This window comes from Lepidochelys kempii, chromosome 3 (genome assembly GCF_965140285.1).
Source record: "Lepidochelys kempii isolate rLepKem1 chromosome 3, rLepKem1.hap1, whole genome shotgun sequence".
Taxonomy (NCBI): Eukaryota; Metazoa; Chordata; order Testudines; family Cheloniidae; genus Lepidochelys; species Lepidochelys kempii.
In genome coordinates this window covers 26,315,933-26,343,630 of record NC_136382.1, presented here as the reverse complement: position 1 = coordinate 26,343,630, position 27,698 = coordinate 26,315,933, and the positions used below count along the sequence as shown (strand labels likewise).

The 27,698-nt window shown below is 43.5% G+C and overlaps 1 long non-coding RNA gene across 1 annotated transcript; it reads left to right on the top strand.

Annotated features, from left to right (window-relative positions):
* Positions 1-6,667: 6,667 nt before the first annotated feature.
* LOC140908570 (uncharacterized) lies at positions 6,668-26,690 on the top strand. Its single transcript, XR_012157918.2, has 3 exons — positions 6,668-16,515; positions 23,957-24,063; positions 26,411-26,690. It is a non-coding gene; the product is annotated as an uncharacterized LOC140908570 (long non-coding RNA).
* Positions 26,691-27,698: the final 1,008 nt, after the last annotated feature.

Genomic DNA, 27,698 nt, shown 5'->3' with positions numbered 1-27,698 from the left:
AAAGTGGATGGGAATCTGGGAGGCAGTGACCATGAGTTGGTTGAGTTCAGGATCCTGACGCAGGGAACAAAGGTAAGCAGCAGGATACGGACCCTGGACTTCAGGAAAGCAGACTTCGACTCCCTCAGGGAACGGATGGCCAGGATCCCCTGGGGGACTAACTTGAAGGGGAAAGGAGTCCAGGAGAGCTGGCTGTATTTCAAGGAATCCCTGTTGAGGTTACAGGGACAAACCATCCCGATGAGTCGAAAGAATAGTAAATATGGCAGGCGACCAACTTGGCTTAATGGTGAAATCCTAGCGGATCTTAAACATAAAAAAGAAGCTTACAAGAAGTGGAAGGTTGGACATATGACCAGGGAAGAGTATAAAAATATTGCTCGGGCATGTAGGAATGTTATCAGGAGGGCCAAATCGCACCTGGAGCTGCAGCTAGCCAGAGATGTCAAGAGTAACAAGAAGGGTTTCTTCAGGTATGTTGGCAACAAGAAGAAAGCCAAGGAATGTGTGGGCCCCTTACTGAATGAGGGAGGCAACCTAGTGACAGAGGATGTGGAAAAAGCTAATGTACTCAATGCTTTTTTTGCCTCTGTTTTCACTAACAAGGTCAGCTCCCAGACTGCTGCGCTGGGCATCACAAAATGCGGAAGAGATGGCCAGCCCTCTGTGGAGATAGAGGCGGTTAGGGACTATTTAGAAAAGCTGGACGTGCACAAGTCCATGGGGCCGGACGAGTTGCATCCGAGAGTGCTGAAGGAATTGGCGGCTGTGATTGCAGAGCCACTGGCCATTATCTTTGAAAACTCGTGGCGAACCGGGGAAGTCCCGGATGACTGGAAAAAGGCTAATGTAGTGCCAATCTTTAAAAAAGGGAAGAAGGAAGATCCTGGGAACTACAGGCCAGTCAGCCTCACCTCAGTCCCTGGAAAAATCATGGAGCAGGTCCTCAAAGAATCAATCCTGAAGCACTTGCATGAGAGGAAAGTGATCAGGAACAGCCAGCATGGATTCACCAAGGGAAGGTCATGCCTGACTAATCTAATCGCCTTTTATGATGAGATTACTGGTTCTGTGGATGAAGGGAAAGCAGTGGATGTATTGTTTCTTGACTTTAGCAAAGCTTTTGACACGGTCTCCCATAGTATTCTTGTCAGCAAGTTAAGGAAGTATGGGCTGGATGAATGCACCATAAGGTGGGTAGAAAGCTGGCTAAATTGTCGGGCTCAACGGGTAGTGATCAATGGCTCCATGTCTAGTTGGCAGCCGGTATCAAGTGGAGTGCCCCAGGGGTCGGTCCTGGGGCCGGTTTTATTCAATATCTTCATAAATGATCTGGAGGATGGTGTGGATTGCACTCTCAGCAAATTTGCGGATGATACTAAACTGGGAGGAGTGGTAGATACGCTGGAGGGGAGGGATAGGATACAGAAGGACCTAGACCAATTGGAAGATTGGGCCAAAAGGAATCTGATGAGGTTCAATAAGGATAAGTGCAGGGTCCTGCACTTAGGACGGAAGAACCCAATGCACAGCTACAGACTAGGGACCGAATGGCTAGGCAGCAGTTCTGCAGAAAAGGACCTAGGGGTGACAGTGGACGAGAAGCTGGATATGAGTCAGCAGTGTGCCCTTGTTGCCAAGAAGGCCAATGGCATTTTGGGATGTATAAGTAGGGGCATAGCGAGCAGATCGAGGGACGTGATCGTTCCCCTCTATTCGACATTGGTGAGGCCTCATCTGGAGTACTGTGTCCAGTTTTGGGCCCCACACTTCAAGAAGGATGTGGATAAATTGGAGAGAGTCCAGCGAAGGGCAACAAAAATGATTAGGGGACTGGAACACATGAGTTATGAGGAGAGGCTGAGGGAGCTGGGATTGTTTAGCCTGCAGAAGAGAAGAATGAGGGGGGATTTGATAGCTGCTTTCAACTACCTGAAAGGGGGTTCCAAAGAGGATGGCTCTAGACTGTTCTCAGTGGTAGCAGATGACAGAACGAGGAGTAATGGTCTCAAGTTGCAGTGGGGGAGGTTTAGATTGGATATTAGGAAAAACTTTTTCACTAAGAGGGTGGTGAAACACTGGAATGCGTTACCTAGGGAGGTGGTAGAATCTCCTTCCTTAGAGGTTTTTAAGGTCAGGCTTGACAAAGCCCTGGCTGGGATGATTTAACTGGGAATTGGTCCTGCTTTGAGCAGGGGGTTGGACTAGATGACCTTCTGGGGTCCCTTCCAACCCTGATATTCTATGATTCTATGATTCTATGATTAAAAAACTAGAATGATATAAAATGAACATGGCAAATACTAAATGGATTATAACCTGGCTAACTGATAGATATAAAAACGTAATTATGAATAGGGAATCATCATTGACTGTGTATTTCAAGTGAGGTTCTGCAGGGAATCAGTTCTTGGCCCTATGCTATATTAAATTTTTATCAATGACCTGGAAGAAAACATAAAATCATCACTGATAAAGTTTGCAGATGACACAAAAATCGGGGAAAAATAATGACAGAGAGAGATCTGGATTGAATGGTAAACTGGCCTAAAGCAAACAATATCTGTTTTAATATGGCAAACTATAAATGTGTACATCTAAGAATAAAGATGCTGGCCATAGTGACACAATGGGGGCCTTATCCTTGGAAGCAGTGAATCTGAAAAAGATTTGTGGTCATAGTGGATAATCAGCAGAACACGAGCTCACAGTATGATGTTATGGCCAAAAGGGCCGATCCTTGGATGCATAAACTGGGGAATCTCGAGTAGAAGTACAGAGAGGTTATTTTAGCTGTGTATTTGGCACTGGTATAACCACTGCTGGAATAATGTGCCCAGTTCTGCTGTTCACAATTCAAGAAGGATGTTGATTAGAGAAGGTTCAGAGAAGATCCGTGAGAATGATTAAAGGTTTAGAAAGCATACTTTATGGTGACAGACACAAGGAACTCAATCTATGTAGCTTAACAAAGAGAAGGTTAAGGGGTGACTTGATTACAGTCGATAAGTACCTGCATGAGTGTTGGATCATATTAAAGAAGTTCTGTATTAAAATTACAAATGAGTTTGATTCCCCATAGTTTAAATTCCAGGGTATTACTAATTAAGAGGTCTCGTGGTTTTTGGTACTATTTCTCTCCCTCTATGTGTGAAACTTGCAAGCTGCTAATTGTGTTAGTACATTCTAAGACAGAGTCTGTTCTCAAAGCAATTCTTTGTAACAACAACTACTCACACAGAGAGAGACTCAAAGCAATACTCTGTAACAATAGAAAGAGCATCCAGAGACTCCTCGCCCTTTTGTTGTATCCATCTCGCTTTAACAATTGTGATTAAAATAGAGATAGAGGATGTATGTGGATGGATGCTTGGTGTGGATAATAACTAAATGATCAGGGAGGTGCCAGCCTAAGAATGCAGTGTCCATCAGCTGAAGAAGGCATCAAGTGGAAATAACCAGAGGACCCCCGGAGGGCAGACTGGAATCCACCCAACAGCCTCAAGAATGGGAGAACCAAAGAACAAGATAACATCTGGCAGCATGGAGCCATCAGGAATGTGACATCTGCTGATTGATTCAGCAACAGCATGATGAAGCAATTCCCATAGACTGGCATAGGAAGAAATTCCTATAAAAATGGACTCTAGAAAGTGAGAACTTTGGGGTCTGATTCTGCAAACCAACTTCCAGGAGCATCAGATGTGCATCTGACAAGGCCCTGCTCCCTCCTAATGTCTAGGCCACCTGGACAGTGGCTTGGCATGAGCAACTCTAAGGCTAGTAACTATGATAACTACCTTGCAGAACCTGTGTGTGTGTGTATGAATGAATGTGTGAATAAATATGAGATTTACTGGAATGTTATAGCTATAACTAACTACTTACTATGATTCTTTCTGTATTCACAATAAATGTGGTATTTTGCCTTTTCCCCTTTAATAAGATCCTGCTGTTTTTTATTTTATTGGTATAACATGAGGAACAAATGTTTGATAATGGACTCTTCACTCTAGCAGAGAAAGGCATGACATGATCCAATAGCTGGAAGTTGAAGCTAGACAAGTTTAGATTAGAAATAAGGCATACATTTTTAATAGTGAGGGTAATTAACCTTTGGAAGAATTTACCAAGGGTTGTGGTGGATTCTCCATAACTGGCAATGTTTAAATCAAGACCGGATGTTTTTCTAAAAGATCTGCTCTAGGACTGATTTTGAGGAAGTTCTATGGCCTGTGTTATACAGGAGTCCAGACTAGATGATCACAGTGGTCCCTTATGGACGTGGACTCTATCAATCAGAATCTGTGAATATGAGTAAATAACACAGAAACACCTTGGAGACCAGATTAAGCTCAGACATTGAGATCTAAAATGGGCCAGATGGTACCCATCCAAGACATGGCTTTTTAGTTTTACCGTGATGTCAACCCCAGGCCCACTTAGTGTAATCCCCCTTTTGGCGCTTGCTTAGTACCAGTATGATGTGCAAACAGGAAAGTAGTACCTAACAATCTTTGGACAGTTTCTGATCCCTGGGCTCATTTTGCAGTGCTCCTGGTAGGTGTCTGACTCATAATGGTGTGCTAAAAATAAAGCTACTTGGCAGTGCATCCAGTGAGACCAGGGGTTAACCACACTAAAGCAGTGGCTACCCACTTGAATGCACAAATAATTCAAACTCAGACAACAAACAAATTAAAAACAGTAACTGCAAATGTTATGTAAGGATTTGATTAAAGAGAAATATACAATCAGTAAAATGTTAAGTGATTACAGTGATTAGAGATATTAATAATGCTTTTTAATTATGAAAGGCTATGCCAGAAGGCATACTAGGTTATATGACCACACGCTCCCCCAGTGTTCCTAAACAAAAGTGTCTCCCCCCTCAGTTCTGTCTGTCCCCCTCATCTCAGGTACCCAGGTGATGCACGTGGAGACATGCTGCATCACCGGGGTACCTGAGATGTGGGGGACAGACAGAACTGAGGGGGGAGATGTAAGGAAATGGTCTTAGAAACACACTTTGTTATACTGCAACAAGAAAAGGAGTTCTTGTGGCACCTTAGAGACTAACAAATTTATTTGAGCATAAGCTTTCGTGAGCTACATCTCACTTCATCGGATGCATGCAATGGAAAATACAGTGGTGAGATTTTATATGCACATAGAACATGAAACAATGGGTGTTACCATACACACTGTAACAAGAGTCATCAGGTAAGGTGAGCTATTACAAGCAGGAGAGCTCGGGGGGGAGAACCTTTTGTAGTGATAATCAAGGTGGGCCATTTCCAGCAGTTGACAAGAATGTCTGAAGAACAGTGGGGGGGGGGGGAGGGGGGAGAAATAAACATGGGAAAATAGTTTTACTTTGTGTAATAACCCATTCACTCCCAGTCTTTATTCAAGCCTAAGTTAATTGTGTCCAGTTTGCAAATTAATTCCAACTCAGCAGTCTCTCGTTGGAGTCTGTTTTTGAAGTTTTTTTGTGGAAGAATTGCCACTTTTAGGTCTGTAATCGAGTGACCAAAGAGATTGAAGTGTTCTCCAACTGGTTTTTGAATGTTTATAATTCTTGATGTCTGATTTGTGTCCATTTATTCTTTTACATAGAGACTGTCCACTTTGGCCAAAGTACATGGCAGAGGGGCATTTCTGGGATGGCATATTTCACATTGGTAGATGTGCAGGTGAACGAGCCTCTGACAGTGCGGCTGATGTGATTAGGCCCTATGATGGTGTCCCCAAAACAGATATGTGGACACAGTTGGCAACAGGCTTTGTTGCAAGGATAGGTTCCTGGGTTAGTGTTTTTGTTGTGTGGTGTGTGGTTGCTGGTGAGTATTTGCTTCAGGTTGGGGGGCTTTCTGTAAGCAAGGACTGGCCTGCACTGCATGCATCCAATGAAGTGGGCTGTAGCTCATGAAAGCTTATGCTCAAATAAATTTGTTAGTCTCTAAGGTGCCACAAGTACTCCTGTTCTTTTTGCGGATACAGACTAACATGGCTGCTATTCTGAAATGTTTTATACTGGGAACTGGCCGCGCAGCTCTTGATGATCCAGGGAGATGAAAGCCCATTCACAGATGCAATGTGACTTAATGGTGCAAGGTTAAGCCCTAACTTCCTATCTAACTATAATACCGGGTACTCACTCTAGTTACTTCTCTGGCTGAGCTGTTGGGAGACTGATGCAGGCAAGTAGGTCTTCCTGGGGATTGATGGAGAGGGACTAACTGCCTAATCCCTTCTGGAACAGTGCTGACAATCTTTAAAGTGTGGAAGCCGTAGGTGCAAGTGTAAGCAGATCAGGTATCTGGACCCAATATCCTGGATCTGGTGTTGGCGGCCCACATGGGAAACAGGCTGCAGGTGGTGGCTGGAGAGATGAACTGTCTCCTCCTGTTGCTGGCAGCCTGGGGGCAGGAGGAGTGGACTGTCTCCTCCTGAGGCTTTTCTGCAGGCTGAACTTAGCCTGGAAGTGCTGTGCTGGCTGGCTAGCTGTGCTTCACTCCCCAGCTGGGCTCTGACACATGGAGGGAAACCAGAACTATTCATAGCCTCCCTCGTGCTTTCCCTGGCATCCAGGGCTCTTCACAGGGTCAGAAACTGCTTGCAGTCTGCCTGACTGTCTTCTGCCCTAACTGGCTGCTGGGGACAGCTGTTGTCTTCTGCCTCCCATTGGTTGAGGGAGTAGGGTTGCCAGGTGAGTGGGGGAGGGTAGCACCCCACCGCCTCTTCTTCCCTCCTGCTGTTGAAGAAGTCAACAGGACAGGACTATGTTGTGGCAGGCCCAAAATGTATGTCTCTTCTCTTGGAGTACAGTCCCCTTTACATCAGTTAACTCCCATTTAAGAAATACACTCAACAGTTAGGATACTCTAACTAATACAGAATGCTGCAGCATGTTGCCTCAGCAACACAGGCTATTATGAGCGCATCATACCTATTCTCTGCTCCGTACAGTGGCTTCCTGTTGAATTTTGAATCAAGTTCAAGGTCTCAGTGCCTCCTAAATCTCTGGGATGAAGAGCATGGTCTACAGCTACAGTCCTCTGTCACAATGCAACTCTCTAAAATAAGGGGTAAAGCTCATCTGTGCTGGCAATAAACTTTCTCACTGGTGGTCCAAGACTGTAATGAACTCCCTCAAGAACAGTGGATCATCACAAACCTCACTACTTTCTGCTCCAAGATGCATGTCTTTGACCTACATTCTCTCACATAACAGCAACATGTATGCATTAAAAAAAAACAAAAAACCAACAACCAAGAAACAAAAAAATCCTACCAAAACAGGACATTCCACTACACTATACAAACTTCTCCACCCCTCCCATCCTTTGTGCCCCCCCCAGTGAAAGAATGAGAGAACAAACAAATGAGAGATGTTAGTCACATTGTTTAATACACTACTTAAGGGAACCTGTATACTGTGGTGATGAGAGCAGTATGAGAACCTATGTGAACAGAGTAGAATAGGTAGGGAGGAATATAGGATTGTCCCGGTCTAATTTAAATGAAAGTTAAATGAAAGTGCTTTGTCTTTATTTTATTTTTTTTTTACCTTGGGATAGCTCACATACGTTAGTTACCCTGAGGTAAAAAAATACACCTTTTTTCAATAGTGAAGAAAAGGCCCAATAAACTTGGGCTCTGTTAGACCAAGTGGGGGAGTGAAATATTGAATCAAAGGCCCATCCACAGGTAGCACCTTTCCTCCAGTTCTCAGCTATCCAAATATAGAAACTCTGAGGAAAGAGTGACCCAGGTGAATGCAGTTGTCACAGTGGCAATAGTGAAAGTGTGGTGTCCTGTCCTTTCAAATGTTTGAGCATTTCTCCATCCCCAGTGAAAAGCCTTACTTGTGTGTTGTTTCAGGTTTGCTGCAAGCACAATATAGGTTCCCATAGAAGCTAGCTGTATTCAAATGAGCTCCTCTGTGTCCATCTCCTTCTCTGCTTGGTCTATATATAATATTTGGCAATGAACGATTTCTATCCCACAAGTGTCCAGTGCTGCCTCTGACTGAAGAAGAAGTAGAAAAAGTAAGCAAATAATACCATAAAGAAGGGGGAGTTCACCTGGAGGCACAAAGTGACAGACTGCTGCTTTTGCTGCTGGGACAGTGGGAGCCAACCAGCTAGAGAGGGGAAGTAGGCAAATAAAAACAGAACAAAGGAATAGGCTGGTGCCTGGAGCTACTGCAAACAAACTACCGTGGAGGAGTTTCCTGCTGTTGCTGCCTAGCTGCTACAGAAACAAAGCGGGGGTGGGGGGCGGGAGCAGCAATATTTACTGAACACTTGCAAGCAGTCAGGAAGGCTTAGTCCACACTCAGCGTTTATAGCCAGCAGAGGGAGCTCAAGTAGAGCCAAAGGAAGAATTCTGCAGTCTGCAGTGTTGGCACACAGCCAGAAGAGGCAGATAAAGCATGGACAGCACTCGAACAACAACAACAAAAGCAGTTTCCCTGTGGCAGAGAAGACACCCAGGAGGCTTGAAGTCCAACTGGAGAGTGGACAAAATGGCAAATTTTGTGTGCACTGTTGGTGAATTTGATGACAAACATGAACCACACCTTGAATATTTTAAGCAATTTGTAATCTTCCAGACAGAAAATCAGTTCGACCTTGCTGACAGTGATGGGTCCAAAGGCATACAGACTGCTATGTGACCTATTTTTTCCAATTGTGAGGGGAACTGCCACATATGATGCAAGTTACTGCAGAAATGAGGAACATTTTCATCCGTTCCCATTAATGATAGCACAATGATATCAGTTCCTTCAGCAACATCGGGGAAGTGGAGAGTCAGTAGCACAGTTAGTTGCTGCTTTAAGGAAGCTATCAGAGCATTGTCAATTCAGACAAACTTTAAGTAATGCCCTGAATAACCAGTGAGTCTCTGGACTATGCAATGACCAAGTTCAGAAGAAGTTTATTCACTTACATTCACTTACATTCAAGAAGGCAGTTGAAGTAGTAGTTGCAATGGAAACTGCAGAGAAGGATTCTCTGGAATTTAGTATGAACCAAGAAGTTCGTCTTATGAATTGGAAGACAGAAGACCACAGGAATGTAAGGAATTTCCATGGGGCCATTGTGCACAAACTATGCACTCTGAGAAGTATTGTGGGACATGCCAGGTTATTTGCAGAACATGCCAGAAGAAAGGACACATTGCCGTGACCTGTCACACAGTTCAGTGGCCAGCAACGCAGAACACCCATCCATCCAAGAATACACCTATGAAGACTGAACCTAAGAAAAGATGGAAGTCAGGAATTCATGATGTGGAAGAAAGACAAGACCTCTTGTGACACTGGCCAAGATCAACCACTACATGTTTTTGGAAGCTAGAGTCAGAGAGGGCCTCTGGGTCACACTCTTGATTGAAGGAGTTTGTACAAGAATGAAGCTTGATACTGGAGCGCTGTTTCATTAATTTCTGCATCTATCTATCACCAGACTTTGTCACAACTTCCTCTGGAAGAAACCTCCATGGTTCTGAAGATGTATACTGGATAAAAGTTGGTCCATGATTGAAAGAAAATATACACCATTATCTGGAAGATCTTGAGAAGCTCAAGGTGAATTGGTCTGAGACCAAGGCAATCACAAAAGCACTTTGAAATCTTCAAGAAATACTGGGCAGACACTCCTAAGGTTTTGAAAACAAGGTTGGACAGATGAGTAATGTGTCAGTGAAGCTCACTGTTAAGTCTGACAGGCAGTCAAAATATTGCAAGGCCAGAGTTGTGCTTTATGCTCTGATGTCTCTGGTAGAAGGTGATTTGGACAGTTTAATGAACATCAGTTTAGTGTCACCAGTTTCACACAGTGAGTGGGCTATAACCATCATACCAGTGGTCAAAAAGGATAACTCTGTCTGAATTTGTGGAGATTTCAAAGGGACACTAAACCCAGTTTTAGGTGCAGATCAGTATCCACTACCTTGTGTTGAAGGTTTGTTTGCTGCTCTTAGTGGAGAATAGCATTTCAGAACATTGGATTTGCTCAATGCATACCTGTAAATGGAGATTGATCCCACGTCTCACAAATATCTCACAATCAACTCTCAAAAAGGTTTATGTTGTTACAACATATTGTGTTTCGGTATCACACTGGCACCTGCTCTGTTCCAGAAAGCCATGTATGCAATCCTGAAAGAAGTGAACAGAGTTCAGTGCTTTTTGGATTACATCCTTGTTACAGGAAAGGATCAAGCGGATCCTCTTCAAAATTCAACTGCTGTCTTGAAATGTTTGGAAGGCCATGGACTGAGAGTACATCAAAACAAATGTGAGCTTTTCAAACCTCTGGTTGCATACCTTGGACATGGAACTGATGCCACAGTCTTAAGGAAATCATCAGAGAAAGAGAAGGAAAGTCTTGAAGCACCATTGCCAGAGAACGTCACAATTATGTTTATTTTTAGGACTGCTTAATTACTATAGTAAATTTCTGTCTAATCTCGCATTGGAACCTTTATATGCACTCTTATAAGGAAAGGGTAAATGGAAATGGACTATACAGAGCATGAGTGTGGATTTAAGGAAGCAAAGAAACTGTTGACATCAGCTGTTGACATCTTACACACTTTGATACTTTGCTGCTGTTGCAATTGGCTTGTAATGCTTTACCATATAGAGTGGGTGCACTTCTTTCCCACATTTTTCCTGATGGCATCAAGAAACCAATTGCCTTTGCATTGCAAATACTCACCACTCCTGAGAAGAACTATGTTCAAATAGAGCAAGAAGCTCTCACCATTATCTTCAGAATTTGGAAGTTCCATACCTATCCGTTTGGTAGACATTTTACCTTACTGATGGATCATTGCCTGTTAATTTCAATTGTGGGGCAGAAACATGGAATTCTATCATTAGCTGCTGCTCATATGCAACACTGGGCATTGCTATTTTCAGCTCCTTCCTATACTATTCAATTCTATAAAGTCATTCGGCATGGAATGCTGAGAGGCTGTTGCACCTGCCATGCCCAAGGTCTCATTAACCCAAAAAAACTTCAGACGAAGTGTTCAATCTCAGTGTGATGGGTGGGTTGCCCATCACTACCACAGACATCAACAAAGAAACAGTTAAGGATGATGTGCTTTTTCTTGTGAAGGGAATGGTACTAGAAGTGCTGGATTAAAAGAATCCCCAATTTACACAACTTGTGTCACATCAACATGAATTTTCTGTGAATCATGGTTTCATCTTATAGGGAATGTGAGTGATCATTCTAAAATCACTTCAATCTCAGGTTTTGGAAGCTCTTCACTAAGGTCATTTTGGCATTGTACAGATGAAGGCAATAGCCCGGAGTCATGTCTGGTGGCCAGAGATTGACAAAGATATTGAGAGGAAGGCAAAGTGCTGTACTATACATCAACAAATTCAGCATGATCCTGGCCCAGCTCATTTACACCTTTGGTTGTGGCCTCTGACCCCTTGGACACATATTCATGTGGGCTTTGCCAGATCTTTAAAAGGTTATCAGGGTTTGCTTGTAGTTGACACCCATTCAAAATGGCCAGAAGTTTTCAGAATGACTTCTACTACACTACAACAATCATTGGACATCTTCATACCCTGTTTAGCCAATTTGGCTCCCAATTACAGTTAGTGAGTGACAATGGACTATAATTCTGTTCTGAAGAATTTAAAGTTTCCTAGCCTCAAATAAAATTCAGAATATACATTCTGCTCCATATCATCCTGCTACAAACGGACCATCAGGACCCTGTATACAAACACATAAGTTTACCTTATGAGCTAACAAGTCTATTTTGATTCATCAGCAGCAATTGGACAATTTCTTGCTTGTCTACAGGAGCACACTACATGTTACTACCCAGGAGTCACCTGAAACCCTTTTCTTGAAGCGGACTTTGCATACCTATTGGGACCTGCTGCATCCTGTAGCCAAATCTCAAGCTATGCAAATTGATTGATAACATTCTTTTCAAGTAGGAGACTTAGTGGGGACTTTTAATTATGGCTGTACAGTAAAATGGGTATCTGGAGAACTTTAAAATGTGTTGGACTTGTTTCATTTGTGGTAAAACTATTTGATGGTATTTTATGGAAATAACATATGAACCAGTTACAGCCTCAACAAGTACCAGAGTCTAGGGATGTTCCAGTAAGACTTTCTGTTCTTTCAATTGAACATTTTTTCCATTGCAACTTCTAATTTTGATGACTTGGTGAAAGAAACTTTAGTACCATATCCAGTTGATTCCATACCAGATCCAGTAGCTGCTGTACCAGATCCAGTTGATTCCTTGCCACCAAATGTTCCTGTTGGTCAGGACACAACTGTACCACGACCACCATGTTATCCCAAGAGAATGCGAAAACCAGTTGTGCACCTGAAATTATAAATTGTTTAGTTAGTGACTTGCTATTCCTGGGCAAAATAATCCCTTGCAATTTTAGTTAGGTTATATGGTGTTTTTGGTTAGCCATGTCAACGATAATGGGTATATATTTGAAAAAAATTTAGAGTAGGATGGAGGATTGTGATAACTTGTCCCTTTAAATATTTGAGCCCTCCCTCCTCCCCAGTGAAAAGCCACACTTTTGTGTTGTTTTAGTTTTGTTGCAAGAATAATAAAGGTTTTCACAGCATCTAGCTGTGCTTAAATGAGCTCCTCTGTGTTTATCTCCTTTTCTGTTGGGTCCAAAAATGTAACAGAAAAAGAGAGGGACAAATTCTGATTTCACTTCCCCCAAGGTAAATGAGGAGTAACTTTACTGAAACCAGTAGATTAACACCCTTGTAAAAATAAGTGTGATATGAGAACAATTTACCATAGTCTCGTAGGTAGGTGAGCTGTAAATCATACTGGTCTTATATTTCAGAGTAGTATTTCTTGGAGTATAATTTTCTTATATATGAATTTTTTAAATTTGAAACTGTGTTTGCACGTTATTGTTTAGGGGGCTCTGGAACTAGTTCTCTCGTAGTCAAAACAAGGTACATCTGTGACTGGGAGTTAAAGAGTCTGAAAAAACTTTTCTTTTTGCAAAATTGGCAGCTTGTCAGCTGTAAAGAATTACAGATATTTTCAAGGATTTCTGCAGAAAAGGAACACACTAATAACATGATTAACAGATTACCCCCCTTTAACTTGTTTAACACTCAGCACCCTTACTTACCTTTAACTTAATTTCATTAGTTCATTTATTTTAATAGAGATACCTTGATATTTAAAAAAAATGGCTAGTTTATAGCAAGGCCTAGCTGAGAATATTTGAATACACTCTGTGGAATGACTGATATAAAACAAATTATATTTGTTACGTACAGTATACGAGGCCCAAATTTTGCCCAGCTGAGAGTTATATTGTCCCTTCCCTCAGTTGAGTGGGTGGGCCTTTTGTTTTGGGTGGGTTTAGGCCCACCCTTTCCCAGGATTCAAATAGGCTTGAGGCTCATGTTGGCGAATTGCCAGGAGCCTGAGGCCTGTGGCCTGCATTTAATTTTCATCAAACGGAACAGCTTGCAAAATAGAACGTTGCGTGCTCAGTGCTGTGAAGCTAAGTTTAGGGCTGCTTCCTGTTGCCAGAGCCACCGGAGCATGCTAGAGTTCACTATGATTGGGTCCTTCATTTTCAACTGATTTGGGGGACTGCTCCATAAACAAGTTTGTCAGATTTATGATTACCTCCAATTTCAGAGAGTTAGCTACTGAGAGCCAGACATTTTGTTCGGGTTTGTTTGTACCAAGCTAAGGGCACAAATGGTTATAATGCATGCGAGAGCTTATAGAATTTTTTTAAAACATTTAACCAAAAAATGAGGAGAATTTTTGCAATTTTTTTTGGATGAACTCTATTATTAGCCAGAGTTAACTCTTAGAGCTTGGGTTGAAAGATTTTGCTTTCTGTCTAATATGGTACTCACAGTATATGCCCTCATCACCATATTATATAAGCGCTTCTCAATGTGATATGGAGATTTTTCAACTCAGAGCTGTTTGAAATTCTGATTGTCTCTTTTATTAAACATTTTGAAAGAAAAATCAACAGTTTTTCAGATGTTTAAGGGTTTTTTTAAACCCTTTTTCTGATTTTTTTTTATCCCAGTGAAACATAAAGAGGAAAATAATGAAGAAAAGGATAAAAAAACAAACAAACAAAAAAAACCTCTTTCACTTTTTACCTGTTTCCACTGGGAAAAGTGTGTTGTGTTATATATATATATATATATATTTAAAGTGAGGAGCAGTGTTACTTTTAAATGTGAGCTTGTGTTTTTCCTACTTTTTCCTTATTTTTTACATGTTTTCCATTTTTTTTCCAGAGGAACAAGTGAGCTGTAGCTCACGGAAGCTTATGCTCAAATAAATTTGTTAGTCTCTAAGCTGCCACAAGTACTCCTTTTCTTTTTAAAGTAAATGAATGGCAGAGTGTTCTCTCACTTTCATTAACCCCCTTTAAAAAAAAGGGGTGGGAGGATAGAAACATTTGTTTTCTCACTGTTTCAGAACAAAACAAAGAATTAAAAAAAAAATTTGACTCCCCCCCCTCCAAAAAAATCCATTCTGAGTTTTTTCAAAATAATCCATTCAGAGTTTTTTTTTTCCAAAAAAATTCAAATAAACCCCATTTTCAAGTATTTTTTTTTTAATTTTAGAAAAATCAATACTATTTCATTTGCTTCTTCTGATGGTAGTTGTGGAACCCACCCCTTCCCACCCCAGAGTTTCAGTCCACAGTCATCATAATGTGCAATGAGATCAGGAAGGATATTGATCTTCTTTCCCATATGAAACCATCCCAGACACTTCTTTGAGATCCTTTTACATCTCTGTGCATCCCACTGAAGAAGTCAGTGCTGAGAAAGCACCTTTAAGGGATATCATTCCACTCATCTACTAGATGAAATCAGGGTAAAGGCCAAAATCCCTGTTGATTTCAGTGGGTGAAGGATCAGATAACAAATGAAGGAAAAGTCAGAAACCAGACAGAGCATGTCTTACGTCAGTAATAGTTGAGAATTCCTTTGCAGTCTTCCTTCCGTCCACTCCTACATAGACAAGTTTCATCAAAAAAAATTTGCTAAGGTTAGAAAATCTCTTGAATGAGCCATGCTCCAGTTTTGAATTACCTGGAACAATGTAAGTTTTTTCCACTGAAACCATGTAAAACATGTTGTTGTTGTTTTAATTTCACTATTTATTCAGCTTTAACCAGTATTTTTGTTTTTTTTTATAGTCTGGGATCCTTTTTTAAATGAGAAATTAAAGAGATACTCAAGAAGTGAGAATCTCATGCAAATGGAAACCAAAGAGGCTAACAAAAAGTGAAACTGATAAAGTTAGGGCCAGACCCACAAAGGTATTTAGGTATCTACCTGCTTCTTTAGGAAATTAAGTTCACTAGTTAGACTCCACTGACCCACAAATCCTCTGCTCAGCAGCCTCGTAAACCCACAGACACTGAAGCTTCTACCAGTCAGCATTTGCAAAGCCACTGAAGCATTGATGCTGCCCTACAGCCAACAAGCTACTCAGAACCCTAATTCAAGCCAAAGGTCCTGGAGGCCCTGAAGAGGGATTCTCAGACACAGCAGGGGAACACTGACTTTGCTAGTGGGGCCTGATCCTGTTGGCATGTTCCGAACACATTTAAGAACTGATATCTGTCACACTAGACAGCTGGGGGCAAGCACGTTGGGAATTTTTCAATGTGTGTGTTCATTCAGGCAGTTAAGGTAGTTAAGTGGGACATTGGAGACCTGAGTTCAAATTCTTGCTCCAAAATAGTCAGGGGACTGAGGGCGGTTGATGTTGGATCACCTACATCCCATGTAACCACCAGGGATATAGGTGACCCAACCACCCTTGCTATTGGCCATTCTAGGGTTTTAATCTCTCTTGTTTTTTCATTAGCAAGGTCTGGGTTTCAGCTAGTAGGGAATGGGCTGTCTAAGCAGCTGACCTGGCTTAGGCACCTAACACCAGGATCCTGAGTGGAGGGAGGCACCTAAAGTCCAGATCAATGGGAGTTAGGCCCCTAAATATCTTTGAGGATCTGGACCTAATTCCCTTTCCTCTGCACTTCACTCCTGGCTAGCTTAGGGGACTGCTTGCTGGCTTCTGAGTTTCCCTTACGTAGGTGAGTAACTCTCCCTATGCATTGTATGGGAAGCCTGAGTGCCTAACTCAGGGCTTAGCATTCCACTTAGCTGGTAGGGCACTTAGGGTATGCTACACAGCCCATCAGAAGAAGCTTCCCAGCCCAGGTTGACAGACTTGGGTAAATGGGGCTCACACCAGCATTCAAAAAATAGCTGTGTAGACAGCTCTTTGAAGTTGAGACATGGGCTCTGAAGCTGAGGGAGAGGGTAAGTTTCAGAGTCAGAGCTGCAAGTGCAAAGTAAGAACAAAATCTTTGGTGTAGGCAGGAAATCTGAACTGAACCACTATATCTTTTTCAGGGTCATCTATGAAGGTTTTTAAAGATCAGAGACAAGTCTAAAGAGGTCACAGGTTGGTTGGTCTGTATATCTGTTATACCATCTGAATGTTCTTTGAGCCAAGCAGTGTAATTTTTCCTCATCTCTATTTTTCTGCTACTCTGTGAAAAATTTACTTCTTATTGTGTTTCTAATTATGATTTCAATACTTACTGAGTGATGGAAACAGCTGTACTGCTCCATAAAGGCAGTAGCCAAAATATTAAATTATATTTTATTGGGTTTTACTGCTATTATAAAGAGTGAGAAAGAATAAAAGCCTCACTAATTTACTAGCATCTATTCCAAAAAGGCCGAATTTTTAAACATTTAAAAAGAGATTTCTGAATGGGAAACAAGTTCCTTGATTTTATGCATTCATTCCACTGTATGGTGATATTATTGCCTAAAGGCAAAGTGATGTAACAGAGTTATTGCCAAAGAAAACACATGCAGTGTATTATTAACATAGGCCTTGGTTCAGCAAGGTACTTAAAGTATATGCCTACTATGTGAGTATCCCATTGATTTCAATGGGACTATTTAGGTGATTAAAATTAGGCTGTTCCTAAGTACCTTATTGATTTGTGGCCAGAGAGGATAGGCCAGACTTAAAGGCATGTCAACAATGACATCATCATAACTTGAAGGTGTACATATGAGATTTCAAAATGCTTTAGTGTGACAGCTGCACTGGTAAAGCTAAGGCATTTGGGGCTAGAACCACAAAGGGATTTAGGCACCTGATACTTCAGGCACCTAAATCCAAAATTTAGGTCTTAAAAAATCCCTGCTCAGCTGCTTCCTAACTCTGTAAAGTCCCTAGACACCAAATTTCCACTGGTAAAGTTCCCAAGGTGCCTGCTAATATGCCTCTGAGCATGAGCACAGCCATCTCAGTCTAGGCACCCAGACCCCTAAACCCCAGTGAGATCTTCTAGCTAGATATTTGGCTTGTGTGGCACAGTGCTACTAGAAAAGCCCTTAATCAGCTCCTGCCACCCCCACCCCCACCCCAATCAGGGGGAATGGATTGGGGCTGGGTAAATAGCCAGTGCTTACCTAGGAACTGCCTGCATCTGCCAGCCTCATTAACAGGAGCTAAAAGGCTAGGAGGAAGTGAAAGCGGAGGGGGGGGTGCAGAAGAGGAGGAGGAGGAGAAGAAAACGAAAACAAAAACAAAACAACGACAATGATGACTAGAAGGAAGGAGCCAGTCAGTCTGTTTGTTGCTGGTCAGGCCTGTGTGAGGCCAAGCTGTGTAAATAGTGCAAAAGTGGTGGTGGAAATGGACACTAAATAAAGAGCATGGGTGTTGCACCAGCTTGGAGTGTCCCTGAGTCTTTAAGGAGCAGGGCCAAGGGGTTGAATCTAACAGGTTGCAGCATGCATCCTGTTACATGTTGGGGCTTGTCCAGGATTTGAAATCACTGCTAGGGAGTGGCAACTTAAGCATGGTGGGAACTGTGCAGTGGCTCGCAAAGCAGCAAGAGGAGCTGCAGAAAATCCTGCAGGCCTTTCAGCAGTCCCACCAGGCTGAGACAGGCCTTACTCGCTTGGCAGGCCAAGCAACAAAAGACCCTCCAGAACTTCATCAGGGAGCAGGGCAGGGTACAGCAGCAGCTCCTGCACCGGTTGGTGACTCCTCCGGGAGGTGATGGCAGCCATGCACCAGGGTTGGGGCTCCATAAGATGGGCCCTGCCGATAACCCTGATGCCTTCCTGTGCACTTTTGAATGGGTAGCCAGGGGTGCCGGATGGGACAAGGAGACTGGGGCCTAAAACTAGCCCCTCATCTTGCCAGAAAGGCGCAGGCTGCCTACATGGCCCTAACTAATGAACAGGCCAAAGATTATGAGGCAGTGAAGGCGGCAGTTATGGACCAGATGGGACGGTCAGACGAAAAGTACCAGCCGAAGTTTCAGGCGGTACGTTGGACAGGGGGTTTGCAGCCCTGCACTTTTGCCCAGAAGCTCACAGACTGGGCCACACAGTGGTTAAGACCCAATACCCAAACGGTGGGAGAGATAATGGACCGGGTGATCCTAGAACAATTTGTCCAGGGCCTCCTGGAGCACATGAAAGTCTGGGTCCGGTGGCACCAGCCAAATATGGTAGAGGCCGCTGTCAGACTGACTGAGGAATATGTGGAGGCAGACTTTCCTCGAAAATAGGGGCAGACCTGGACTGGGGGAAGAAACTCCAAGAACACCTTACCCCAGGAGAGGCCCCGAGAGAAAGAAAGAGGAGATTAAGGGGGCCCCTAGTCGCCCGGGGCAGTTGGTCTGTTGGTGATGTGGGCAGCAGGGATACAAATGTCAGGACTGGCCAGAAATGGAATGCGGGCTAGCCAAATTTTGTGGCTGGGCGAATGGTGGTGGGAAGAAGCAGGGTCGAGGACTGGCCATCATCCCCATGTGGGTGGGGAGGAAGCCCCAGAAGGGCTTAGTGGACACGGCCTCGGACTGCACCCTCGTTCAAAGAGGGCTGGTGAAACCACAATGGTTTGTCCCTGGGGTGCGAATGATGCTCGAGTGCATCCATAGGGATTGGAGGCCCTGCCCCATAGACCAAGTGCCCCTGGAGGTTGGGGACTGGTTTGCCTGGCAATGGGTGGGGGTGGTAAAGGGGTTGCTGTACCTTGTGGTCCTGGGGACAGATTGGGGCCCTGTCCCAAAAGGTAAAGGACGCAGTGGGAGGGGACCCTCCAGCTGGAAGATAGGGGAGACCCCATTGAAGGGAGGGAAAACCCTACTTCCCTCAGCCCCAGCGAGGAGGAGGACCCAGGTCCCCTGAGGACAGAGCAAAATCCTAGACAACAAAGCCTGAGTGAAAACATGAGGGAACAAGGGATCGAAGGAGTGCCCCGCTATCGAAAGCCCCAGAAAGGAGGTCCAAGGACAAGGAGGGGAAGACCCCAGGGAATGCCTGGAGATAGAACCTCCAGAAGGGGAGAGCCAGTCTCCCCTGTGCCGGACAACTGCGCCTGAGGCCCCAGGCAGCTGGGGGGAGGTCCGGACCCACCTGGCTTCCCTGCCAGACAACAAGAGGGAGCAGCCAGTAGAGTGACTGAAAGGCTGTGACTGGTGCAAGGATCAGTGGGCAGCTGTAGATCTGTGGGGCAGTCCACCCCCTTCCCAGTGTGCCTTTTGTGGATGGGGGATGGACAAACCCCATAAGGAAGACCCTGGGGACCTCCCAGGGGGCAGCAGTGGGCCTCCCTGAAGCAACCTCTGGGGCAGGAGGAGAAGGGGCCAAACCAGGCCGCCCTGGTGGTTGCTTCATGGGGGAGGTGTGTGGCAGGGTGCTGCTAGAAAAGCCCTTAATCAGCCCCTGTACCCCAGCCCCAATCAGGGGGAATGGACTGGGGCTGGGTAAATAGTCAGTGCTTGCCTGGGAACTGCCTGGACCTGCCAGCCTCGCTAGTGGGAGCTAAAAGGCTGGGAGGAAGTAGAAGAAGGGGGCTGTAGATCAGGAGGGGAAGGTCAGTCTCAGAGGGAGGAAGGAGCCTACTGGTCTGTTGCTGGTCAGGCCTGCGTAATGCCAAGCCATGTAAATAGCTTGTAAATAGTGGGCAACTGGTGGGGGGAAATGGACACAAAGTGTCCATAAAGAGTACGGGTGTTGCACCATCTTGGAGTGTCCCTGATTCTTTAAGGAGCGGGGCTAAGGGGCTGAATCCAACGGAGCACGGCATGCACACCGTTACAGCCTGCCTATCTCACATGCGGGGACGTATCTAAAAGTGTTCTTGGATGCTGTGTACCAAACGAGCCCCACACAAAACAATGCTAGAGAAGGTGCCCCTTTCTAACCTTTAGGCCTGTAGTTAGAGCACTCACCCAGAACGTAGGATCCCAGGGTTCAATCTCCCTCTATCTGACAGGAGCAGGGATTTGAACTTGTGTCAAACTTAATATTGCCCTTGCACTGGTTGTATAAATAATTAAATATGGTTTGGGCTACAGACACTCTCTTAGAATGTCACTTTCCCAAGAAGCCTGGGAAACAAGTAGGGAGAACTGGAAGTCCTGGCACAGTCAAGGAATTATGATGTGATTGGAATAACAGAGACTTGGTGGGATAACTCACATGACTGGAGTACTGTCATGGATGGATATAAACTGTTCAGGAAGGACAGGCAAGGCAGAAAAGGTGGGGGAATTGCATTGTATGTTAAGAGAGCAGTATGACTGCTCAGAGCTCTGGTATGAAACTGCAGAAAAACCTGAGTGTCTCTAGATTAAGTTTAGAAGCGTGAGCAACAAGGGTGATGTCGTGGTGGGAGTCTGCTATAGACCACCGGATCAGGGGGAAGAGGTGGACGAGGCTTTCTTCCAGCAACTAACGGAAGTTACTAGATTGCAGGCCCTGGTTCTCATGGGAGACTTCAATCACCCTGATATCTGCTGGGAGAGCAATACAGTGGTGCACAGACAATCCAGGAAGTTTTTGGAAAGTGTAGGGGACAATTTCCTGGTGCAAGTGCTGGAGGAACCAACTAGGGGCAGAGCTCTTCTTGACCTGATGCTCACAAACCGGGAAGAATTAGTAGGGGAAGCAAAAGTGGATGGGAACCTGAGAGGCAGTGACCATGAGATGGTTGAGTTCAGGATCCTGGCACAGGGAAGAAAGGAGAGCAGCAGAATACGGACCCTGGACTTCAGAAAAGCAGACTTTGACTCCTTCAGGGAACTGATGGACAGGATCCCCTGGGAGAATAACATGTGGGGGAAAGGAGTCCAGGAGATCTGGCTGTATTTTAAAGAATCCTTATTGAGGTTACAGGGACAAACCACCATGATATGTAGAAAGAATAGTAAATATGACAGGCGACCAGCTTGGCTTAACAGTGAAATCCTTGCTGATCTTAAACACAAAAAAGAAGCTTGCAAGAAGTGGAAGATTGGACAAATGACCAGAGAAGAGTATAAAAATATTGCCCGGGCATGCAGGAGTGAAATCAGGAAGGCCAAATCACACCTGGAGGTGCAGCTAGCAAGAGATATTAAGAGTAACAAGAAGGGTTTCTTCAGGTACATTAGCAACAAGAAGAAAGGCAAGGAAAGTGTGGGTCCCTTACTGAAAGAGGGAGGCAACCTAGTGACAGAGGATGTGGAAAAAGCTAATGTACTCAATGCTTTTTTTGCCTCTGTCTTTACAAACAAGGTCAGCTCCCAGACTGCTGTATTGGGCCGCACAGCATGGGGAGGAGGTGACCAGCCCTCTGTGAAGAAAGAAGTGGTTCGGGACTATTTAGAAAAGCTGGACAAGCACAAGTCCATGGGGCTGGATGTGCTGCATCCGAGAGTGCTAAAGGAGTTGGCACATGTGATTGCAGAGCCATTGGCCATTATCTTTGAAAACTCATGGCGATCGTGGGAGGTCCTGGACGACTGGAAAAAGGCTAATGTAGTGCCCATCTTTAAAAAAGGGAAGAAGGAGGATCCTGGGAACTACAGGCCAGTGAGCCTCACCTCAGTCCCTGAAAAAATCATGGAGCAGGTCCTCAAGGAATCAATTCTGAAGCACTTAGAGGAGAGAAAAGTGGTCAGGAACAGACAGCATGGATTCACCAAGGGCAAGTCATGCCTGACTAAATCTAATTGCCTTCTATGACGAGATAACTGGCTCTGTGGATGAGGGGAAAGCAGTGGACGTTTTGTTCCTTGACTTTAGCAAAGCTTTTGACACAGTCTACCAGTTAAGTCTGCCAGCAAGTTAAAGAAGTAGGGGCTGGATGAATGGATGGTAAGGTGGATAGAAAGCTGGCTAAATTCTCGGGCTCAATGGGTAGTGATCAATGGCTCCATGTTTAGTTGGCAGCTGGTATCAAGCGGAGTGCCCCAAGGGTTGGTCCTTGGGCCAGTTTTGTTCAATATGTTCATAAATGATCTGGAGGATGGTGTGGATTGCACCCTCAGCAAGTTTGCAGATGACACTAAACTGGGAAAAGAGGTAGATACGCTGGAGGGTAGGGATAGGATACAGAGGGACCTAGACAAATTAGAGGATTGGGCCAAAAGAAATCTGATGACGTTCAAGAAGGACAAGTGCAGAGTCATGCACTTAGGATGGAAGAATCCCATGCACCACTACAGACTGGGGACCGAATGGCTAGGCAGCAGTTCTGCAGAAAAGGACCTAGGGGTGACAGTGGACGAGAAGATGGATATGAGTCAACAGCGTGCCCTTGTTGCCAAGAAGGCCAATGGCATTCTGAGATGTATTAGTAGGGGCATTGCCAGCAGATTGAGGGACGTGATCGTTCCCCTCTATTCGACATTGGTGAGGCCTCATCTGGAGTACTGTGTCCAGTTTTGCACCCCACACTACAAGAAGGATGTGGAAAAATTGGAAAGCGTCCAGCAGAGGGCAACAAAAATGATTAGGGGACTGGAACACATGACTTATGAGAAGAGGCTGAGGGAACTGGGATTATTTAGTCTGCCGAAGAGAAGAATGAGGGGGGATTTGATAGCTGCTTTCAACTACCTGAAAGGGGGTTCCAAAGAGGATGGATCTAGACTGTTCTCAGTGGTAGCAGATGACAGAATGAGGAGAAATGGTCTCAAGTTGCAGTGGGGGAGGTTTAGGTTGGATATTGGGAAAAACTTTTTCACTAGGGGGATGGTGAAGCACTGGAATGTGTTACCTAGGGAGGTGGTGGAATCTCCTTCCTTAGAAGTTTTTAAGGTCAGGCTTGAGACAGCCCTGGCTGGGATGATTTAGTTGGGGATTGGTCCAGCTTTGAGCAGGGGGTTGGACTAGATGACCTCCTAAGGTCCCGTCCAACCCTGATATTCTATGATTCTATGATGTAGGAGACCCAAGTTCTCAGCCCCTGCACTCCAATGCATAGTTATTTATACACAGTAGAACAGCTTCAGGGGGAAGATGCAGAGAACGCTGGCCCAGAATACCACACAGCCCTGTGGTGAGGACAGTCTTCTGAGAGGGAGGAGAGCCCTCTTCAAGTATGTATTCCATGTCAGACAAAGGGGTGATTAAACCCAGGTCTTCTATACCCTGAGTGAGTGTCTGAACCCCTAGGCTAAAGGTACTAGGGCGAGGAAAACTCCTCTTCCATTTCTTATGAGAAAGGGCTAGATACCTAACTCCAGAAGAGGATTCATAGCTGTGAATCCCAAGCAGAGAGAGGCATCTCCCTCTGGCCTGGACTGATTCACCTCACTCCTTTTGAGGGGTGGGACTTAGCTTAGGAGTTTACCCATTCAGCTTACTGGATTTTGTGGAGCCCAACTCTTAGGCACTTAACTCTCCCAGTGTATAGCATAGGGAGCCTGGGCACCTAACTCAGGGCTGTGGATTCCATTAGGCATTAGGGCACCTAAACATTAGCCATTTCAACACTGACTCTAAGTCCCCTTTGTAGATGTAGCCCTTTGTTTATTTCTTTTGCTTCATTATTGTATGTTGTTTACTTTTGTTGATTTATAATAACTAATACACAGTGAGCATCTGACTGTGATAAACAACATCCATCAGAGATAAAACTTCCTCCTCCACCAAGTAACCAAGATCATCTGAATTCTGCTGACAAGGGCGGATGGATAAACAGGTGTGTGTTACAGAAGCACTAATGAACCACTGCAATAGACATCTGATTCCCTAAGGGTGGGTGATATAAACCAGCAGGGAAGGGACCATAGGGAATAGAAGGTAGGATTCAGAGCTGAGTGCAGGGTTTGGAGTGCCTTCATCTTGCTTTCTCTGGGACTAATTGGGTGTAGAACAATGCTTGCTGTCCCTTGATTACCAAAGTAATCCTTGTGTTAATACTGATTATATTCAGATCACAAACCATTTAGGACCTGATTCCAGGCTCATTGAAGGCAATGGAAAGACTTCCAGGGGCTTTGGATCAGGCTAAGTTTGTGGATCGTAATAGCCATTGAACACTTACAATTATCCATTCTTTACAGAGCTCTAATACCTGTAAGAGTGTCTTAAAGAAGTTAGAAAATTAGAGTCTTCTGGAAGACGAAGATGTTACCATGTTTCAGGATTAAGTTAAAAGATTATGGAACACCTATGTATCTGAAATTTGCCTAGATCAAGATGAGCACATTTCTGTCTCTTGCTGTGTTTCTCAAGCCAATAAAACCTCAGAGGATAATAATTAAAGCTGTGTACAGCTCTGCAATTTTAGTTCTGTTGGATTTGGCAATTTTGGGGCTCTTCTGATTTCATTCCATGTTGGTTTGCACCTCCTGAATTTTTGCTTTGAATTATGGCTTTGATTGAAGCCAAAAACTAACAGAAAGTAAAACTTAGTTAGGAGCACTGGATTTTCCCTGGTTTCAAATAAAAACAAATTACAACTGTTGAATTTTGCATGGTTTCCATACTAAAGCAGAGAACCATCCCAAAGACTTAATGAATGAGCCCCCCCCCCCGCCTAAAACTTGGCCCAGACTTGCAAACCCTGGCAAACTTTTCTGGAAACTAGTCCCATGTTCAGTTATCATGCTGATGGTTGTGTTATTCAAACCTAAATAAAATAAAATGGGCTTCTAATGAAACCAAAAACCCACTGAGTTGCTCTTGGTTTTAGGCTGTGAAAGTTTCAAACATTTCTAAAACAAAAGGCTGCCACTTATGTGCAAAATATAGCTTCACATTTCAAACATCTGAAAGTTTGGAGGTAGTTAGATGTGTGCTTTTGTCTTCACTAGAAAGACCCATCATCATAGGAGCTATTGCAAAGTTTGGATTTGGATTTGGTTTGGATTTCAGCTCCTTACCTCATGGTTGCTTGAATATAGTTGCTTAGGATGGGTCCATATTTACTAGAAATCTTCCTTAGCCAATCAGATTCTTTCACCTGTTTCATAACATGATGCTAAAGATACACAAAGAAATGATCAGATTGTTGAATAAACAAAGAGGAAGGCATGATAGAGGACCAGCTCATTAGAGTAGGATTTGGTTTTGTACAGTACTACAGTTAGCTTTTTATTTTCAAGACCGTCAAAAATCTCTCTTATTGGAGAGTTACAAAATGTAGCCAAACAGTTTTTAATGTAATATGACCAGTTTTTTAAGTAGCTGAAAAATACAAGGCTAGCTGTTGTGTGCTTTTTGAAAGAATTATGAACTGTGGTTTTCCTCATCTAAGTGAAAGGATGTCTTCCTTCATTTAGATTTCCCTGGCCTGTCCAGCAAACAATGATTCATGAGTAATATTTTTGAAATTCTCCTTCACATAAAGCCTTTTCTATTGCTCTGGGTCCAGGGAGTGAATTGACCACAAGCTTGTCTCCTGCAGAAGTTGTTTCCCCATCACATAACTCTTCTATCAGAGGACAATGGCTTTTTTTTATCCTGGTAAGAGTTTAACCAGAAAGGAAAATGTGTCCAAAAATGATAAAAACTTTTAAAAGGATCAAGGAATAACCATGCGAATAACAAAGATTACAGTTCAAGGAGAACAGCTGTGTGTATACTTTCCATCTTCCTGTTATGGGTCACATCTTTGGTGTAATTCAGGTTATTTCTGTAGATGTCAACTGAGCTACACTGCTTCATGCTAGGAAAAAATCTTGCCTGTGTGCTTTAAAAGTTATGTCTACTTTCTAATTAGATAAACAATGTATTAGAAATATTAATCTGCTATAAAATGGACAAAACTGACTCATCCAATGATTTATCCCCTTTTCTACCCTGATAAACCTTGCATACTCGACATGGTTTGGGAAATGTACATATATATATATATCCACTTGTCATGCCTATTTTGTATAATAATTTGGGTCCAAGTTAGGGCATTCTTGACCCCATTTTCCTGTTGAAGGGACTAGTACTGATGCTTTGTTCATACCATGTTCATGTTCTTGTCCTACGCCATCAGAATTTTCCATTAAAGCCACCCATCTTAATAACTCACCAGAACTTTTCCATTGCAGCAATGGAATATCTGTCTACTCTTTACAACAAGGATCTGAAGTATACTACTATATAATAATTCAATTATTCTGAGACTCTGTCACCTCACTTTTGTGGACCTCTGAAGTGCTGAATAAAATGTTTATCAAAGACGGAAGACAAAAACAGATATGGAACAAGCAGTGACAGTGCAAATTTTCTCAGCAATGCCCTATCAAAGTGTCTGAATCTTAACCTGGGGCATAGTGACTACATCTAGAGAGGAGAAGGTGGGTCTCCATTCATTCCATAACACTTCTTCAGAGACTGTATACAAAACCTTTCATTTACTACAATTTGTAGTGGTGATTTTTGGAGGTGAACGGTTGTCCAGTGGTAACTGGACTGAGGACAGAAACAAAATGAATTTCAACAAAACTTTTCTGTACCTCAAAAATGGTTCAGGTTTGTTGGGAGCATGTGATAGAGGTTGGATTTGTGCTTATTTTATCTAAACTAGTTTGCCCATTACAAGTTTTTTCCCATGCTATATTGGAACAACTCTTGTTAACATTTGTGAGAATTGTGTGTACATCAAAATGGGAGTAGAGTCCTTATGACCAAATTTTGCCTTCAGATTAATCCACTTGAAGCCAAAGGGATCTGAGGGCAAAAATTTGACATTTAATTTGTATTATTTCCATATCTCTCTTCCCCAGCAATTTGAATATACTCCCAAAGAGAGTTCATCAGCATGAAATAATACCAACCACTGTGCATGCTAATGTTTTTGCTTCATGTAATTTGTTTACTATCTGCTTGTTGTTTCTAGGTTTGAATTTTTATGCTGTTTATCCAGCAAATTCCTAAATTCAGAAATTATTGTAACACTAAAAAGCATCAGAAAACAAAATAGTACAGGGTACAAGGCTGTTTTTTAGATACACATTCTATTATAGTAAAATGTGCACATAAAAATGCTTTTTATGCCTCTGTTTTCACTAACAAGGTCAGCTCCCAGACTGCTGCGCTGGGCATCACAAAATGCGGAAGAGATGGCCAGCCCTCTGTGGAGATAGAGGCGGTTAGGGACTATTTAGAAAAGCTGGACGTGCACAAGTCCATGGGGCCGGATGAGTTGCATCCGAGAGTGCTGAAGGAATTGGCGGCTGTGATTGCAGAGCCACTGGCCATTATCTTTGAAAACTCGTGGCGAACCGGGGAAGTCCCGGATGACTGGAAAAAAGCTAATGTAGTGCCAATCTTTAAAAAAGGGAAGAAGGAAGATCCTGGGAACTACAGGCCAGTCAGCCTCACCTCAGTCCCTGG